The sequence below is a fragment of the Tasmannia lanceolata genome, unplaced genomic scaffold (assembly GCF_043159265.1).
Source record: "Tasmannia lanceolata isolate RefF3 unplaced genomic scaffold, GAP_Taslan_0.1 ptg000024l, whole genome shotgun sequence".
Classification (NCBI taxonomy): Eukaryota; Viridiplantae; Streptophyta; class Magnoliopsida; order Canellales; family Winteraceae; genus Tasmannia; species Tasmannia lanceolata.
The window spans coordinates 4,785,240-4,791,239 of NW_027518701.1; positions in this window are offsets into that span (position 1 = coordinate 4,785,240).

A 6,000-nucleotide genomic window follows, 5' to 3' on the forward strand; every position below is an offset into this window, starting at 1 on the left:
TTACTAAATTGTATGACAGATTGGATCGGGAACCAAGTTTAGGTGGGCCGGATCCATTGGATCCATGAGGTCGGCCCTGTCCGCGGATTCCTCCAATCGCCCTCTGTAGATTGAGGCCATGCGAGGTGGACTTAGATGTATATAGCTCCTATTTCCGTCATTTGCGCTATGTTGGGTCCAATAATTTAGACATTTGCCTGGTTTATTGTGGTACTTTGCATGGCTGCAAGAGCAACAAGTGCGCGAATGGTTCAGGTTCGAATTCAGGTTTTGTGATTTACAACTTTTAATCCGGTGACATTTTTCTGCTTTAACTTGTCATGCAAATTCTAAAAAATATTTATAAAATTTTATTGATATGTAAATGGATAATATTAACAACAAGATGATGAATTCAACTCTTGGCCGGATTCGGGTAAAATCTTTCGCAACATCGATTCACCAGTTCCAATTTTATATATTTTAGGGAAGGAATTAGACGTACGATTAGACTCCCTTAGATCCTGCTTGATCAGGAAAAAGAAAAATCAAAAGGAGACCTTGCAGGATCTATGGAATTGGGCACAGGTCTCGTGGGAAATCCCGTCTTTACCCTGCCCCTCTGCTCTTGCAAAGGATGAAGTTCTTTTTATGCTTGACTCAGGAGAACAGGCTTCACAGGTTCTTGCTAAGGGTCTTGAGGCCTTGGACATTCATCTCCTCTCCCTCTCGCCATGGAAAAAGGATTTCGTTTAAGAAGAGGAGCTTTGGGTTCGCTTTTATGGCATCCCTTTGCATGCTTGGGTTGTCTCCACGGTGGAGGCGTTACGGGGCCTCTTTGGCTAGGTACTTGAAACCAAGATGGAGGGCAACAATCAGAACTGCATGACCTTCGTTTCAGCTAAGATTCTAGCCCCTCGATGGCTTTTTCCTAGCTTTGATGTCAAGCTCAATATCTTTGGCCAGTATTATCCTATTGGGGTTGAGCTCTCTAAGGAAATGCTTGTATCTGCCCAGGATTCAGGCTCCTCTCCCAGGGCGGATCGGCCGCCGGCGATCCCCTTGCCTGTTGAGCCGTTGAACCCCTTTAGAATTTCAAATTCAAATTCCCCTGCTGTGAGGCCTGAGATTGTGCCGTTAGCTTTTCCAGAAAGGGTATGTTGGGAAATGTGCAGAGAAATAAAGTTTATTCGAGTAGGTTGGCAAACCCCAAGAAACCTACCCCTCATAACCCTCAGAACCGGCGGAGGCGTCCTTCCTACGTTAGAAAGAACTTTGTGAACCGTGTCCTTGGTGGTCTTTTTAATGATTCTTTCTCAGAGGGGGGATCAAGTTCCCAAGCACGTTCCATTATGAATAATCTGAGTGCTTTCCTGGGTTCCAAGCCGTGTGCAAAGAAGAACCTTAACATATTAAATAGACTTCTAATCTTGTGCTCCAGACTCCCTAGGTCTGGACCATCTATAGTTGAATCTACTGTTGGGGCGCTCGAGGCTGAATACGTCTTAGTCAATGAACTAGGTGGATGTATTGATTTTGACATTTGAAGGAGGCGTGTTGTCAATTCGTAACACTTTCCTCTAGGATTGGAGTTTCCAAGGCACTCCAATCCTCTGCTTCATCTTTAAAAGGCCTTCCCCTCCATCTAGATATATAGGTTTTATTTTGATTTGCAGGAATGGCCTCCTATGAGGTCCTGGGAAAACCGACCTCCCCAAGTAATCAAGTGCTTATTCTGGGATTTTGTGAGAACTTTGGAATTGTCTCTTGGGTTTGGGCGGAGGCATCATCGGCTCTTCATGAAGATAGGAGTTTGCTGCAAGATACAAGCAGGACAGATATCCAGCGCTCCTCTGGAAGCCCTGATCCAGGTTTCTGAGGTTGTATATCTGCTAGAGCCCCAAACTCAGTATAGCATGGATGAATCCTTTCCGATGTCGATGGCTAGCCTACATCACCACAATGAATAACCATCTAAAGGGTGATGACAAATCTGTTTTGAGAAAAGCCTTGCATGAGAGGCCCCAGATTTGGCACTTTTTGCCGGATGTGCATTTTGGACTCTGGGGGCTGGGAAGGCTCCCTTGGTGGTGCGTCCAGTTTTTTAGGGATGGAAGGCTCCTGTAGAAAGACAATTTATGGATGGGTGATCCTAGCTGTTGTGGATGATTAATAGATTTTCTTCGTTTTTCCTGGCCCAGGAGTATGTTCCTGGCCGCCCTTAATTGATCTATGTAATGCAGGTTGGGACCCCTGGTCCCCATTGTATCGTTCACAGTATCAATAAAATTGTCATCTTTCAAAAAAAAATTTTTTTTTTACAACTTTTAGTTCATGTTGGCTTCTTTCTTTCCCTTCTAGTTGGTGATTTACAACTTTTAGTTCATGTTGGCTTCTTTCTTTCCGTTCTAGTTGGTAGTTTAATTCACTCTCGCTTAGTCTTCGATTATATTCAGAGGAGGAGAACAACTGAACAGAGAGTTTCGATAGATATCTCTTAACATCCTTGAAGGAATGCATTCTTCCATTTCAACTTAGGGTCCGTTCGGCCAGCTTTCTCATTCCCTCCTGACTAAACGGGTAGAAGCGGGATTGTTGGGAAAGTTGCCTTGTTTCCCACACGTCTAATACAACTTGGATTTCTAGTTGCCGTGTTTTTGTGGGAAGCTAAAATTGGAAATAAACATTTTAGGTTTTGTTAAACCTTAGATATAAAAAGGCAAAGAGAAGTGTGTTTCTTTTGGTGGAGAGGATCTTTGTATGGCGGCTGCAAAGAGGAGGCAAGAGAGAGGAGGGAGAGAGAAACGGAGGAGATAGTTTCCTCTAGTGGTTTCTCGTGTACGGTCTTGGTTGAGAGGACAAGGAAAGGGTTGTGGGTCTATGGGCTTTGGGTTAATCCATTGTAATCCTTGTACATTGTTTTTCTCATAGTGGAAGATTTGTGTTCTCTCCGTGGATGTAGGCTTCTTGGCCGAACCACGTAAAATCTAGGTGTTCATCTTGTGGCTTGTGTTTACTTTTACTTTTCCGTTTCTATTTGTGCACGATCGGATCAGATTTTCCCATCTAGATCTTCTCAACGGGGACAATGAGAATCTTCAGAAGCGACACCGCGTCACCCTGAAAAATCTTTTTCAGATGTAAAAAAGGTAGATATCATGAAACGGACCTTGCGGGTTGAGATTTCCAAACATCTTTAAACTTTTTCAGCCTTTTTCTTTCACCACCCACCTATAATAGCTGAGGAAGCTGTTTTAGGAATGATTTTATTCGGGGTGTGATCTCTCTTGTGGGCTCATCATATGTTTGTTTCGTGGGGCATGTGCTTCGCCACTAAGCATGATCACAGGCTACTTAAAGGCAGATATTTGGATTGCCAAAAATTGGTTCTTCCCATTCCTCAATGACCCCAACGTCCCACAAAAACTGCTCATCCAGCCAACCTTTCGAATACATATTTCAATTCAAGCGCTTCTTTCCACTCCCTGGTTTCAAGGTAGGTGACTTGTTCCCAGCGAACTGAAGCAAAAGAAAGAGGGAAGTGACTAAACACTCGAAGGTCGGTCTTACTCATTCTAAAACAACCTTGGTGTATTTTCTTATTATTAACCCCGTGAAAGGTTTGTTGCATCACAAGGGATATGAATCTCCTAATAGAGGAATGTTTCCTTGATTGCGAATTTGAACTTCCTAAACATTTTCAGGTGCCCTAAATTGCCGACTTCCATGACTTCCATGCCCATACAGCTAAAGTATAAATAAATCCTAATTACTTTCTCGAAGCAAAACCAAAGGCAGCTTCAGACATACTGTCTAATGAGGACTAATTATAGAATTCCACATGAGCGCATGGACGTGCAATCAGGACTGATGATCTTGTAGAAGATCATGAAGATCATAAGGCGACCCATATGGCCTTGCTCCCATACCAAACAGACATTTCATACATAAGATGGATTACAGAAATCAATGAGTTAGCTTTTATTGATGGATCCTAAAAGAGGCTCATGGATCAAGGATCTAAGATCAAGATGTTCTCGGTGGCATTTTTGCTAGACTCGTGTTCTCGAATCGGGCCAATGAATTTAATCACATGAACATGGCATAACTGGGCCAGAGAGTGTGTGTTTGAAACGTCCAATTAGTGTGTGAAACAACCAATTACTCCAAAAACTCAAGCTGTTAGAGTGGGTATTAAATAATCACTGAGCACTGCTAGCAAAACGGGAATCTGTTTTGTTAAAACATGGGGATCAAATATTGGTGCGACGTACTAAAAAACGGCAATTAAGAGAGCTTGAATCCCTATGAAACACAATTACTACAGTCAAAATGACCAAATCAACGATCATTACCACTGTTGTCTTTATTTCTTAGACGGGATTAAGTTTTCAAAGTGTTTTCCTTAATCATTTATACTTCAACACCCCTCGCATGTGGCCTTGATTTTTTGTGTATGGGTTGGCCTTAACACGTGAAATTTTAATATTAAGAATTTGTTGAGTTTTGTTCCAAAAGCTTAAGCTGTTGAGTTTTTCTTACTTGATCATTTATATTTCAACATAGCGTAATCTTTGAGCTGTTCGAATTTCAAAATAAAGTCTACCAAGTGGACAATTCAGATGAATCGAAGGTGAAGTTTAGGTAGCGTCTTGTTGCAACTTTCTTATTTATGTTTTTATTTTACGTCAATCGATTGGACAACTTACTGACTTTTTACCTATTAATCATTAATTCCAAAATATATACGAACTAGTCATTAAGAACCATGGTTTAGTACAATGTAACATTTGATATAATATTTTCAGGGCAGTGATAAATCGACTCCACATGTGTCTATCTCTCTCCTCTTTCTCTCTTTAACCTAGAGGAGAGAGAAAGACACATGGGGAGTCGATTTATCAATTTGGGGTGTCGATTTATCACTCCCTATTTTCAATGAGTACCTAAATGGTACTAACTCTAACATACAGAAGATTTTTCTTTCCAAAATGCCCTTTGAGTAAGTTGAGAAGCATGCTATTTTTGCCTCAAAACTTTTGCTATTGTATCCCTATGAAAAACTGCGTTGTTTTTAAAATGATAAAAATGCTGAGGCTAAATTTTTTTTGGCAGAAAGTTTATGAATATAGAAGTTATTGAAGGGCATCTTTGTCAAAAAAAAAAAAATGTTTCGTTTGGATACGCGGATTTTAGAATCTAAGTTTTTAGTTTGAAAACAGTGTAAAAGAGGGTTCATGATTTGGCTGCTGCATGCTGTCCTTGCAGCATTTCTTGGATTTTAAGTAAGAAAACCAAGTTTTAGAAATCTCATGATAGGGGAGAGGTTTCTAAAACCTGGTTTTCTTACTTAAAATCCAAGAAACGTTGCTAGGACAGCATGCAACAGCTTGATCATGAGCCATCTTTTACACTGTTTTCAAACTAAAAACCTGGATTCTAAAATCCGTATATCCAAACGCCCTAGTGTATTTGGAATGTTCCTCAAAAAGATAAGGTCACGGTCTTTAGAACTTATTATTTGCTTTGGATAAAGAAAAAAAATATTGAGAATGGTGTTTGACAAAACCAACCTGTTCTACCCGTTTATGTAATTTCTGACTCTCGAGCAGGATTTTTTTTTATCAAAGGCCTATTGTCAACCTTCTCTTTTATCATCAAAACACGGTGTGCAAATATCAATAGCCCAATGACACTAAAAGGAGGGATAGATTTGTCTTTTAAAAGATAAAGATAATTTTGTCCTAGAAAGTGCATCCTTTATAATATGGAAGTATAAGAAGGGCTGTGAGGGTGGCAGGTTACAAACCATGTAAATGGATGGGCCCCTAAACATGGCAGCAATCGTGAAATCGTAACCGTCCAGTTAATGTAATTTGAAGCTGTATCAAGGACAACTGATTCTGTTCTACTCGTGGGATTGTTTAGGCAGTACTGCAAAAGGCCATTTGAAGGCTCACTTTTGCAGCAGAGAAATAGCAACCTCAAATGAATAAGACAAAATCTACTACTAGTGACTTT